Source organism: Triticum aestivum, chromosome 2D (assembly GCF_018294505.1).
Source record: "Triticum aestivum cultivar Chinese Spring chromosome 2D, IWGSC CS RefSeq v2.1, whole genome shotgun sequence".
Classification (NCBI taxonomy): Eukaryota; Viridiplantae; Streptophyta; class Magnoliopsida; order Poales; family Poaceae; genus Triticum; species Triticum aestivum.
In genome coordinates this window covers 226,093,168-226,106,712 of record NC_057799.1, presented here as the reverse complement: position 1 = coordinate 226,106,712, position 13,545 = coordinate 226,093,168, and positions in this window count along the sequence as shown.

Below are 13,545 nucleotides of genomic sequence, written 5' to 3'. Positions count from 1 at the left end.
CCAGCCATTTGACCACAGTAACATCACAAAGTTACTGACCAGAAACTTACCTGGCTTGTAAAATCTTCTCTACTGCACCTGGATCCAAACCAAACCGTGGTAAACTTCAAAACTACCACGAACAACATGCCAGACATGATTTTTGGACGAAGGCTGGCCTGAGGAGAGAGTTCGCGCGGTGACCACGCGTGTCCACGATGCCAGGCATGCGTGTTGACGCGCTCTGGGTGACGCCGAGCGCTCTGTTCGAGCGTGCTCGCTTCCCCCGCCTGCCCAACCATGCCAAACCCTGCCACCATCATCGTCTTAACGTCCTTAACTCCGCCCTGGCACTCGCCGACGCCGGAGCTCGCCGCAGCGAGCACGGGCAAGGTCCGGCCAGCCCAACAGTGCGGAGCGCACTATGCTCGTCGCCATCCCATTGATCCTGTGCTCGTCTTCGCTCGCCCACAGTGGCCGTGTGACCTCCGTCGCCTTCTCCCCCTCTCACTGATGCCGCTCGTCGCCGGGCGCCATGGACAGGTGTCCACCGGCAGAGCCCGAAGCATCCTCAACGCTCGCCTATAAATAGAGCCACCCCCAGCCTCCTCGAGCACCATCCAGCACTCACACACACCCCACGATCGAGTAGGAAGCCGTAGCCCGGCCGGGCAGGCCTCGGGCCGCCGTCCCCGAGCTCGAGCTCGCCGGCGATCCCCTCTGGTCGCCGCGGTAGCTCCAGCCCCTCCCAGGCCTGGGCGACCCCTCCAAGGCCTCCGCCTCTCTCCGGTGAGGCCATCTCGCCCGCTTGGAGCCTCTAGAGTGACCTCTGCTCGCCGTCTTCCTCAACTCCGGCGACCTCCATGTTCTGCCTCCGCTTGCAAGCTAGTTTCCGACGCCGTCCGACCACCCCTAGCCACGCTATGGGTACGGGCAGGTGCGCCATTGTCCCCTCTCTCAATCCCTCCCTCTCGTTTGGGCCAAGGAACCCTCGCCGCCGGCGAGAGCTCCGGCGAAGTCGTGACCCTCTCTATTTCTCTCTCCCTCTTCCCCCACCTGACTAGCGGGGCCCGCTAGTCAGCCACTCAGTACACGCGCGAAGCGGTACGAGTGTTGGCGCCCCTGGGCTTTACGCCTTCGACGTCACCCCCCCAGCTGTTTCTTTTTATTCAAATTCATTTATATTCCAGAGAGCTTCAAACAATTTTAACATTTTAACCATAAGTCCAAATGAGATGATTCTTTTTGCATTGTGTTCTTTGAAAGAAATCTAACAGCTCACCAAAGATGAGATTTTTCTGAGCTGTTTAGAATTTCTGGTGAATTTCAGAAGTGTTCTTGATATTCTCTTTTTGTTAAAATTATTTTCAAAAGGCGAGGCTTGTCTTGAGGATCACCAGGCGGCTTGCGAACCTCATCTGCACTAAGGCAAGCCACAGCAACATTTTTATGATGCCATTTCAATATTTGTGATTTTCTCATTTAAATGAAATGATTAACCCATGCATTTAAATAATTATTGAATTATTTGTATTCTGTTATGTATTGCTCAGTTGTTATGCTTGATTTACAGACAAGTTAAAACTAGTTTAAGTGGGTAAAGCAAGTTAAAATTTATTTGAGGTGATGCTAGAAATAATTTTGTTATGCATGTTAGTAATTATTTAAAGCTTTGTGTTTGCATTCTTAAATTGATAAAAAATTGTTAGAAAATATTCTGTTAAATACTTGTTTAATCATATTACTTGTCTTACAGAATGTTTGAACCCAACTTAGTGATAAAGAAATTAAGAGTTGTTGATAATGATATCTTTTGGTCAAGCATCTGAAAAATTTATCGGAGTTACTTTCTTGCGTAGGAAATTAATAAAACTTGTTGCAAAATATTTTGGTTAAGTTGTGAGTCATTTTGAGCAAGTAGAGTAATATGAGTTGTTGACGTTTATGCTTGGTGTGCATATGGATGACGTCGGTCATTTTTATCAATATGTGATGCATGTGTTGTTTTGCATTTCATGGCATGCTATGACACCGGTCATTTTTAGTTAAAAGTTAATCCTGAATATAATTCAACTTGAATATACCGTTGACTGGGTCATGGTGCCGGTGAATCAAGGTTCTTTCCAGTGCAACCACATTTGCCTTGTGGGAAGGCCTTGATTTGGTCCATTGACACGGCCTCTGGTCGGTGCCTCCATCTAGGGAAGATTATGTCGTGTTTGCCCTGGCCCGGTAAGCACACATAATCTTGTGTGCTCGTTGATGAGATTATGGTACCGAGTCCCCGAGTGGGAGTGTTTTGACCACGACGGTGGTCGGGGTGTCTTTGGTAGACACGGGGCCACCCAGGACCAGCCCATTGGGGATTTGGGTCGGAGTGGCCGGAGAGTGTTGTGGCAATGGAGGGGTTTTGTCGGAATGTCGTTGGTCGACCCGAATGAGAATGCGAGGCCATGGGTTCCGTGGTGTGGGTACAGTGTGCTACCTCTGCAGAGTGTATAATCTATCGATAGCCGAGTCCACGGTCATGGACACCTCATACTAGGTCCCACCATGAGTCAATGTTTAATAAAAAATTGCACACTAAGCTATGAACTTTGCATTGTCAATGGATGGCAGAAAGGCCATCGAGGTGTTTGGGACCAAATGATGGTCGTGGTTGTGATCGCCGTAAGGATCACGAGTTGTTCTTGAGAAAGACCACTATGGTGGTGTGTTTGTGGTCCAGAGATGATCACAGTTGGTAAGCTGTCCTGAGGGACGTTCGGGCTTGATCACAGCATGTTGACATATAATGTTGCATTATTAATACTTGGTTAAATATCATGATATTGTTTGTCATTATGATTATCCTTGTTGTGAGCTTGCAAGTACATTCAATGTAGTGACCTGGCGTGTCATGCCAGATTTCAGGAAAGTCTCGTTGGAAAGGAGCGCTGTTCGAGTCTAGATCGTGTCCACATCAATGTCCCTGTGATATGGAGCTTCCGCTACGATGTTATTCCGCTGCCACGTAGTTGTTCGAGTCGAGGCCCCTTTATGTTCACTAAATAATGTACATATTGTTCCGCCGCACCGAGTGTGCCGCTTGGCCTCAACCACTATTGTAATATGAACTCTGTTCCGCTAGCATCAATAAAGCGGTTGTTTTCTGTACCAATATTTGTCGGAATGTCGTTGGTCCACCCGAATGGGAATGCGAGGCCATGGGTTCCGTGGTGTGGGTACAGTGTGCTACCTCTGCAGAGTGTATAATCTATCAATAGCCGAGTCCACGGTCACGGACACCTCATACTAGGTCCCACCATGAGTCAACGTTTAATAAAAATTGCACACTAAGCTATGAACTTTGCATTGTCAATGGATGGCAGAAAGGCCATCGAGGTGTTTGGGACCAAATGATGGTCGTGGTTGTGATCGCCGTAAGGATCACGAGTTGTTCTTGAGAAAGACCACTATGGTGGTGTGTTTGTGGTCCAGAGATGATCACAGTTGGTAAGCTGTCCTGAGGGACGTTCGGGCTTGATCACAGCATGTTGACATATAATGTTGCATTATTAATACTTGGTTAAATATCATGATATTGTTTGTCATTATGATTATGCTTGTTGTGAGCTTGCAAGTACATTCAATGTAGTGACCTGGCGTGTCATGCCAGATTTCAGGAAAGTCTCGTTGGAAAGGAGCGCTGTTCGAGTCTAGATCGTGTCCACATCAGTGTCCCTGTGATATGGAGCTTCCGCTACGACGTTATTCCGCTGCCACGTAGTTGTTCGAGTCGAGGCCCCTTTATGTTCACTAAATAATGTACATATTGTTCCGCCGCACCGAGTGTGCCGCTTGGCCTCGACCACTATTGTAATATGAACTCTGTTCCGCTAGCATCAATAAAGCGGTTGGTTTCTGTACCAATATTTGTCGGAATGTCGTTGGTCCACCCGAATGGGAATGCGAGGCCATGGGTTCCGTGGTGTGGGTACAGTGTGCTACCTCTGCAGAGTGTATAATCTATCGATAGCCGAGTCCACAGTCACGGACACCTCATACTAGGTCCCACCATGAGTCAACGTTTAATAAAAATTGCACACTAAGCTATGAACTTTGCATTGTCAATGGATGGCAGAAAGGCCATCGAGGTGTTTGGGACCAAATGATGGTCGTGGTTGTGATCGCCGTAAGGATCACGAGTTGTTCTTGAGAAAGACCACTATGGTGGTGTGTTTGTGGTCCAGAGATGATCACAGTTGGTAAGCTGTCCTGAGGGACGTTCGGGCTTGATCACAGCATGTTGACATATAATGTTGCATTATTAATACTTGGTTAAATATCATGATATTGTTTGTCATTATGATTATGCTTGTTGTGAGCTTGCAAGTACATTCAATGTAGTGACCTGGCGTGTCATGCCAGATTTCAGGAAAGTCTCGTTGGAAAGGAGCGTTGTTCGAGTCTAGATCGTGTCCACATCAGTGTCCCTGTGATATGGAGCTTCCGCTACGACGTTATTCCGCTGCCACGCAGTTGTTCGAGTCGAGGCCCCTTTATGTCCACTAAATAATGTACATATTGTTCCGCCGCACCGAGTGTGCCGCTTGGCCTCGACCACTATTGTAATATGAACTCTGTTCCGCTAGCATCAATAAAGCGGTTGTTTTCTGTACCAATATGTTGTGTGTTGCCAGAAGACATGATCTCTGGGCTGGCAATGCAGGGTAAACCGGTCGCTCTGAGCCGGGGTGCCACAACGTCATGTTCTTCCGTTGCGGCTGGAGGACCTTTGCTCACGCCCATAGCTTGTCGGAGGGGCGCTTCCTCCATTTTAAATTAATGGAGGCCGATTTGCACTCCATCAAGGTCTTTGGATGCTCGGGTCTCGCTTAGGGTGCTGCGCGGAGAGCTCGACCAACGACGAAAGCTCCACCTCGAGCGATAGCGACAAGGAGAACAGTGACGATGATGATGACGGCATCGACCGGGAGGGCGGCAACTCTGACTCTGGCTGATCACCAGCCGCACCGTCACCGTCAGGCGGTGGCACCACCATTTTCACTTGCATATCCTCAGGCAAGGCGATTTGCCGGGGAGTTGGGTGCAGGGGTGCAGATGGTGCCCCCGGCTCCTCCAGCAGCCTTCCAGCTGGTCCCCGGCAGGCTTCCTCGTAGGATGCAGCTTTGTTCGCCCTGTTGCGTCCTGCTGGCCCTGGTGGTGGCAGCTGACTTGTCGTTTCCGCCGATCTCTTCACCATCACCTTCGCCCGCGTCCTCCCGCTCTCGCCAGGCTCCTTGTCAAGGGACCTGATGGCGTCAGGTTGGGCTTCTCCCCAGGCGCTCCTTTTGCCCTATTCACCTCATGTCGCAGTGCATAGGAGGAGAGGGACAAGTAAGGGCATCACGGGGCACTTATATTTTTTTAATCTAAAATATGTAGGCATTTGCCAATATTTAGTTCAAATTATGTAATCTCCTCTATCCATGTTTGTCTTCTGTATGTTCTACACTTGTTGATCTGCATATTAATGAAAAAGACAAACCTTGCCGGGTACTTGTGCATGTAACGTGTCCATGCAGAGGTGAAATGCCTCTATACATTTAAGTAAACAAGTTTCCCCCGGCAGGCCATCCTGCCGGTACCCTCAGTTTGCTGCCGTGGAGCTAGGCCTGTCGGGCACAAATCGTAAAGAGGGACCAGCCCCCCGCCAAACATCTTCGCCAAAGGCCACTGCAACCACCCTGACTAAAGCAACGTTCGAGTCAAGGGATAGGAGCACCTAAGTTCCGAAGGTGGCGAGGTTTTCATATGCACAAGTCTCTACTTACAGAACACGTATGGATAAGAGAGAAAACTTATCTGTTTGGCTTGCTGGGGTTCGCAACATCGGCTTGTCTTCTCTCCTCCTCTTCGGGAACGAGCCCACGGTAGGAGCCTGCAGTTTGGTGTAGATGAAGATGATGCCATATGCGACCTTATCTACATGAACATGCTATGCTCATGATACTCTTATGCATGCATGCAATTTGTCGAGGGGCCCCCGGCACTTCATTTATTTCTCTGTTGCTTAGGGTCTATGCCTGCTTTGTACAAGGGGTTACATGCAACATCGGCAAGGCCTGTACAAAAGGTGGCTGTCGGGCAGGGCCCGACAACCGCGCCTTGCGGGTAGAACTTACGGAGATACTCAAGGTTCAATGAGTTTTTCAATTGAATGCCGTCTCCGGTCTCCAGATAGACTGCGTCAGGTCTGGTGACATGTACTACCCGGTAAGGGCCTTCCCACTTTGGTGTCAACTTGTTTATACCCTTGGCGGACTGAACGCGCCAAAGGACAAGGTCACCTTCCTCAAAACTCCGGACATGAACCCTGCGGCTGTGATAGAGACGCAGGGCTTGCTGGTAGCGTGCAGCACACGTAGCAGCCCAGAGACGGATCTCCTCGAGTAGCATAGCGTTTGTCACGCCGGTGTTGTTCCTGCGCTACTTCATCATAGGCAAGCACTCGAGGAGACCCGTAAATGAGTTCTGTGGGGATAACTGCCTCTGTCCCATATACTAGGGAGAAGGGAGTCTACCCAGTAGCTCAATTTGGTGTCGTTCTGAGGGACCAAAGAACCATCGGCAACTCGTTGATCCATTTCCTGCCACACTTATGCAGCTTATTAAATGTTCTCATCTTGAGTCCTCGCAACACTTCAGCATTCTCCCTCTCAGCTTGCCCATTGCTCCTTGGATGAGCAACAAAGGCGAATGAGATCTTGCTTCTGAGGGCATGAACGTATTCCATGAAGGCGTGGCTCGTGAATTGGGTGCCATTATCAGCGATGATTCGGGCAGGGACCCCGAAGCGGCACACCAATCCTTTCAAGAACTTGATAGCCGATTGAGCAGTCACCTTTCTCACAGGCTCTACTTCCGGCCACTTTGTATACTTGTCGATTGCAACGAACAAGAATTCAAAGCCCCAGGTAGCACGGGGGAAGGGGCCCAAGATGTCGAGCCCCCAGACCGAAAACGGCCATGATAAAGGGATTGTTTGAAGAGCTTGGGCAGGCAGATGGATATTCTTGGAATGGAACGGGCAGGCTTCACATTTGGTGACCAACTCAACTGCATCTTGGAGGGCTGTGGGCCAGTAAAATCCTTGCCAAAAAGATTTTCCAACCAGAGCCCTTGATCCTATGTGTGAGCCGCACATACCCTTGCGTATCTCTGCCAACAGTTCCTTTACTTCTTTCCGGCAAATGCACTTCAATTTCACACTATTCGGCCTTCTTCTGTACAGAGTGTCATCAACAAACTGATACATACTGGCCCTCCGGCCTACTCTTTCAGCTTCTCCTTGATCTTCGGGAAGTTCTCCAGTTTGGAGGAAATGGACTATGTGCCACACCCAAGTTGGAGCCTGGGGCTCGGCAACGAGGACTAGCGGCACCTCCTCATTCGTGAGAGCGCACTCCTCGACTGCGGGGACTGGTGGTCTAGCAGGAGGGTGCAGCTCAGCGACCAAAGGGGAGTTGCTCCCGCCAAGCTCTCTATCAGGACCCTGGGGAGGTTCTATCGGGAGAGGCTTGCCGAAGTCCAGTTTCCTCCTCTTTCTGGCCATTGTTGCCGGGGATACCGAGGGCTGAGTCAGATGGAGAACAAAAGTTCCAAGTTCCATAAGGAGTTTTTGCGCAGCGCACTTTGACAGATGATCAGCAATGCTATTTTCCGCACGGGGTATGTGCTCTGTTTGCAATCTGTCAAAGCGCTCCTTCAACTTTCTCACTTCCTCAACGTATGCCTCCATCAATGGACTTTGGTAATCCTTGTTTACTTGTCTCACCACAAGTTGTGAGTCTCCTCGGATGATCAGCTTCTTGATCCCCGGTTCTGTTGCGATCCTACGCCCGGCAAGGAGCCCTTCGTACTCTGCAGTATTGTTGGTAGCCTTCTCCCAGGGAAAATGCATCTAGACGGCGTACTTAAGGTGTTCCCTAGTGGGATCAACGAGAAGCACGCCAACTCCTGCACCTTGTAGGAAGAAGGCACCATCGAAATACATGATCCATTCTTGGGGCGCTTCCTTGCCGGGAATAACTGTCTCCAACACTTCTTCATCAGGGGTTGGCATCTAGTCTGCAATAAACTCCGCCAGTGCTCTGCTCTGAATAGTTGATGTGCTCTCAAACTTCAAACCAAAACTACAAAACTCCAAGGCCCACTGCAATATCCTGCTGGTGGCCTCGGGGTTTCTGAGTATCCGTTCCAAAGGAAAGCGGGTGAGAACCGTGATCTCGTGGGCTTGGAAATAGTGGCACAGTTTCCTTGAGGCCGTGACGAGGCCAAAAATCAACTTTTGCACGCCAGAGTACCTGGATCTAGCCCCCTGCAACAGGGAGCTCACGAAGTACACTGGGCGCTGCACCACCTTCATCCTTGCCGCAACCTTGGGACTGTCTCCGCTTCCTTGCTCCCCTTTGCCCTGAACTGCATCTGACCTTGCCGGGATGTGTTCACTTTCCTCCCCAAAGGGGACAATGGCTGTGGCTGCCACTTCATCCACTTCCCGCTGCGCCACCAGTGCTGCACTAACCACTTCATTAGTTGCCGCTAAGTATAGCAGCAACGGCTCTTGTCGTTTGGGAGCGACCAAAGTAGGCACAGAGGAAAGATAAGTCTTCAAATCTTGTAGCGCTGCGTCTACCTCCGAGGTCCACTCCACAGGTCCTGCCCACTTCAAGATTTTGAAGAACGGCAAGGCGTGCTTGGTAGACTTGGAAATGAATCTGCTAAGCACGGCAACACATCCAGTCAAACGCCTTACGTCCTTAACTGTTTTGGGTGCTTGAATCTACTCGATAGCCATGATCTTGTTGGGGTTGGCCTCTATGCCCCGATGGGACACAAAGAAGCCAAGTAGCTTGCCAGAAGGGATGCCAAACACCCACTTCTCCGGGTTCAGCTTCAAGTGGATATTGTGCAGATTAGCAAAGGTTTCTTCCAAATCCTGAATGAGGGTTTATCTGTCCTTGGTCTTGACCACAATATCATCCATGTAAGCTTCAATGTTTCTGTGCAACTATGACTCAAAACCAATCTAGACTACCCTTGCAAAAGTGGATCTGGCGCTTTTCAACCCGAAGGGCATCCGTACAAAGCAGTACGTGCCACGTGGGGTTATGAACGCGGTCTTCTCTTCGTCTTCCTTGGCCATGAAGATCTCGTGGTATCCAGAGTAGGCATCCAAGAAAGAAAGCAGGTCACATCTGGAGATGGAATCCACAATCGGGTCGATGCGCGGCAAGGGAAATGGGTCCTTCTGGCATGCCTTGTTCAGATCCGTAAAATCTACGCAAAGCCTCCATTTCCCATTAGCTTTGCTACCACCACAGGATTTTCCAACCACGTTGGATGTAGTACTCCTCTAACCAGACCAGCTGCCTCAAGTTTCTTGATTTCCTCGGTAATGAACTGTTGCCACTCCAAAGGTTGCTTTTGGACCTTCTGCTTGATGGGTCGGGCATGTGGGCAGACACCACGGTGGTGCTCGATTACCTCCCTGGGAACACCGGGGATATCAGATGGTTGATAGGAAAACACATCGATATTCGCCTGCAGGAAGGCAATGAGCGCGCTTTCCTATTTTTCATCGAGGGTGGCACTGATAGTGGAGGTACCATCAGCACCAGCCAGCCCTCCCGGGACCTTTTTCACAGCGGGTGCGGCATCTTTGGGTCTCTTGCTATTGGAACTCTCCGGCAAGTCATCAACAGGCGCAGCGTACTCCGAAGAGGTACACTTCCTGGATTCCTTGATGGCATCCTTATTAGCTTTCTTCTTTCCTTTACTTTCCTTGGCAGGAACAGTGGCTTCAGCGGCCTCTCCCGCGACTGCTTCCCAGTAAATCTTGTCCACGCAAATGAGTGTGTCCTTCTCGTCTGATGGAATGGAAATAACGCCTATCGGCCCTGGCATCTTCAAGGTGTTGTATGCATAATGGGATGCCACCATGAATTTGGCAAGAGCTGGGCGACCAAGGATTCCATTGTACGGCAGGGGGAGGTCGACCACATCAAACACAATCTTCTCAGTCCGGTAATTCAACTCTCCCCTGAACGTCACCGGTAGCGTGATCTTCCCCTTAGGACGACTCCTGCCGGGGTTGATCCCTTGATCAGTAACCTTGCGCTCTTCCTCTGCTATCTGAAGTTTGCTGATGACCTTTGGAGAAATCAGATTCAACCCGGCCCCACCGTCAACCAACATCTTAGTGACTTTGAGGATGCGGATTGTTGGTGAGACCAACAATGGCAAACACCCTACTGCAGTGGTGCGGTCAGGGTGATCCTCTTCATCAAAGATGATCGACGTGCGGGACCACTTGAGCGGCTTCCCAGAATCTGCCGCTGGTTCCACGGCATTGGCTTCACGCGTGTTTAAGTTGGCGGTGAGAGGAGTCCAGATATGCACCCCCGTCAACACACACGACATCAGTGGCTTTCTGGAACTCCGGCTCGTTGGTTTCCTCTTCCTCTCCTCCATCACTCTCATCATTGCAATCCTCCTTGTCACGGCCTCTGGCGGGTTTTCCTTGACCCTGAGGAGCCTTGTCGGGATGGCTTGCTCCACCGCCTCAGCCCTTCCCGCCAGCGTCACTCTGACCTTTCTCCTTATCACGCTTCTCATACTCAGCTCTCTGCTTCTTGACGAGTTGCTCAACCTGATGACACTCCTGGAGATCATGGCCCTTGGTCTGATGGTGTCGGATCACGGGTTCCGGCAAAACCCTCAAGGTTCGAACAATGGGGTGCGCACGAAGATCTCCCCCAACCGATCCACGTCCTAGCTTCGCAAAGATCTCAAGGGCTAACTCGACAAACTTGCAACACAAGGGACACAAGATTTATACTGGTTCGGGCCACCATTGTGGTGTAATACCCTACTCCTGTGTGGTGGTGGTGGATTGCCTCTTGGGCTGAGGATGAACAGTACAAGGGGAAGAACAGCTTCCTAAGGCGGGGTGTTCTTGTGCCTGGTGAACTTGTGTTGAGGATGATCTGAGTGATCCTTCCCCGTCTATGGTGGTGGTTAGTCCTATTTATAGAGGCCCTGGTCCTCTCCCCAAATATTGACCGGGAAGGGAGCCAACAAAGGCCAATTTGGAAGGGGACAGCTAGTACAGCTTATCCTGACAAAAGTAGTCTTCGCCTGCAAAAGGCTCTAGTGGTGACGCTGCCCTGGGCTCCATGGTGACCTCCGTCTTGCCGTCCTGCTGGTCTTGGTCTCGTTGCACTGATATGGAAACCTTTGCTTGATGCCTCGGTACTCCGCACCTGCGCTTGCCTCCTTAGCACCAAAGGGGAAATAAGTACACTGTGCGCGCTGGCGCCCGCCTGGCACCCGCTTGGTCTCGGTCGTCATGTCTCACGTCACGATAACCTCACAAGGTTTGCCTTGCCTTGACCTCTCTGCCCCTCGCGAGCCAACCTGGTGAGCCGCTCCCGAAGGGGTCTTGCGTCGTCCGCCTCGCGAGGCTTGGCCCCTCGCGAGGGTCTTGAGTGCTTGTTGGTGAAGATGGGCCATACGGGCCCGCTCGCGGAGCCACACCGTGGGCCACGGGCAGGCAAGTCTGGGGACCCCCATTCCCAGAACGCCGACAGTAGCCCCCGGGCCCAAGGCGCGCTTGGGCTTGGCTTCGAGGCGAAGCCAAAGGTCAAGCGCGGAGCGCCGCGGGCCCCAATAGCCTGCAACCTTAGTCGACGCATGGCGGTTGATTGGACGTGGGCGTCTCCGCGTCCCCACGCTGCCTCGGCAATTGCCCGACTTGATAAGTCCCTGGTTGCCGCGCTTGAGGAGGTTGTGAGCGGCATCGGTCCTATGGCCGAGGCGGAAGCCCGCGTTCTTTCCTCAGCTGCACTGACGCGTGTCTTCAGTCACCTCCATCTTCGCGATCCAACTGCCCGCTTGGACGAGCTGCTGGAGCCTGTGGACGAGGAGCATTGTGCGGCTGCCACCGCAGCCGTGAAGGGCCAGGTGGAGGCCCTGCTGAAGAAGTTCCGTGGCTTCGCTCTCGCGCCTTCGACCGGCGGTGCGACCGACCCTGCGGCTCCGGCTGGTGGTGCAGGCGAAGGCGACGCCACCAAGGGAGGAGCACCTTCTGTGGGCGATGGCGGTGTCCAGGGGTGACCTGCTTGCGGCAGCTTTCCTGTTCTACTCCTGCAACATGCATCGTGCCTCGTGGAGGCGTTTAAACTTGTGCTTGACGTTTGAGAGAACAACATGTCTTGTAATATTTGTTTTGAGATTTTGCGATTTTCTTCCTATTCGCTTTATGTTCGGCATCGGCAGAGCCCGGCCCCGTGCATACCTCAACCGCCGTTGGGCCGACCGGAGACCAGGACGGAACCAAGGAGTGAGGGGCTACGTGACCAGTTAGGCTCCTGAGTCGCGATGCTCAGGAGTCCACCTTGACGCGCAAACAGCTTATAGGAAGGAGACACGGGGATAGGATTAGCATTCTACGTCGGCGGAGCCCAGCCCTGCGCATACCTCAACCACCGTTGGGCCGACCGGAGACCAGGACGGAACCAAGGAGTGAGGGGCTACGTGACCAGTTAGGCTCCTGAGTCGCGATGCTCAGGAGTCCCCCTTGACGTGCAAACACCCTTCATACCTTTGCCCTCGCCGAGGCTCGGGAGGGGCATGCGACGACCGGGTCCAGGGGACCCAATTGGGTGGCGTACGCTTGGGCGTGACCCGAGCGCAGCCCCCGTGCCCAGCCCCCTCGCGCGACTCTCCCGAGGGAAGGTGTTGTGGTGAGGCCGGACACCGAGCTCAGGGGCTCCCTGAGGTCGATGCGGCCGTGGGGCCGCCCTCAGTTGTTTATCACCAGCGCGGAGCATAGCGCTTCCGCACTTGCGCGGGCATAGCTGCTCCTCGGCAGTGTCGACGGCCAGCGTGGAGCATGGTGCTTCCACTAGTGCGTGGGAGGGGACTCCCTACTGCGAAGAGCCCCCGGGGTGTGTACAGCCCCGCCCTGACACGTGGCTTGCACGGCAGGGCTAGACGAGGTGTGTTTGGGCACTCGTGAGTCAGCGCATGACTCACAAGGCCCTACCTCAAGGCGGGTTGCACCTGGTCTTGGTTTTTGTTTGCTGCGCTGGTCCTGCGAGGAGGTCAGACAACCTGCACCGAACGAATCTCCCTGAGGTTATCGCGTGAGAAGGCCCAGCACCAACGGCCCCAGGAGGTGACGTGAACGGGGCCGGCCCGCCAGACAGAGCTCAGCCGTTGGATTTATCGACGCTGCAGGGACGGGCCCGAGCACAAACACCGGGCTTAACCTACTCACGCGAAGGATCCTGAAGAAAGACGGTCGGCGCACGGCTCCCATGGTGGTGACGATCGAGCAGGTAATAGTCATAGGTAGATTAAGCATGGAAAGCATACTGGCTTAAGTAAATGCAGGGAAGATACATGCCACTGGGTCAGGCCCGAGCGGCTTGGGGATGATGCTGCCCGAGGGGCGCCCCCAGCAAGGTAAGCTAAAGACACGAAAAGGGATACATGCCATAGAGACGGACCCACGTG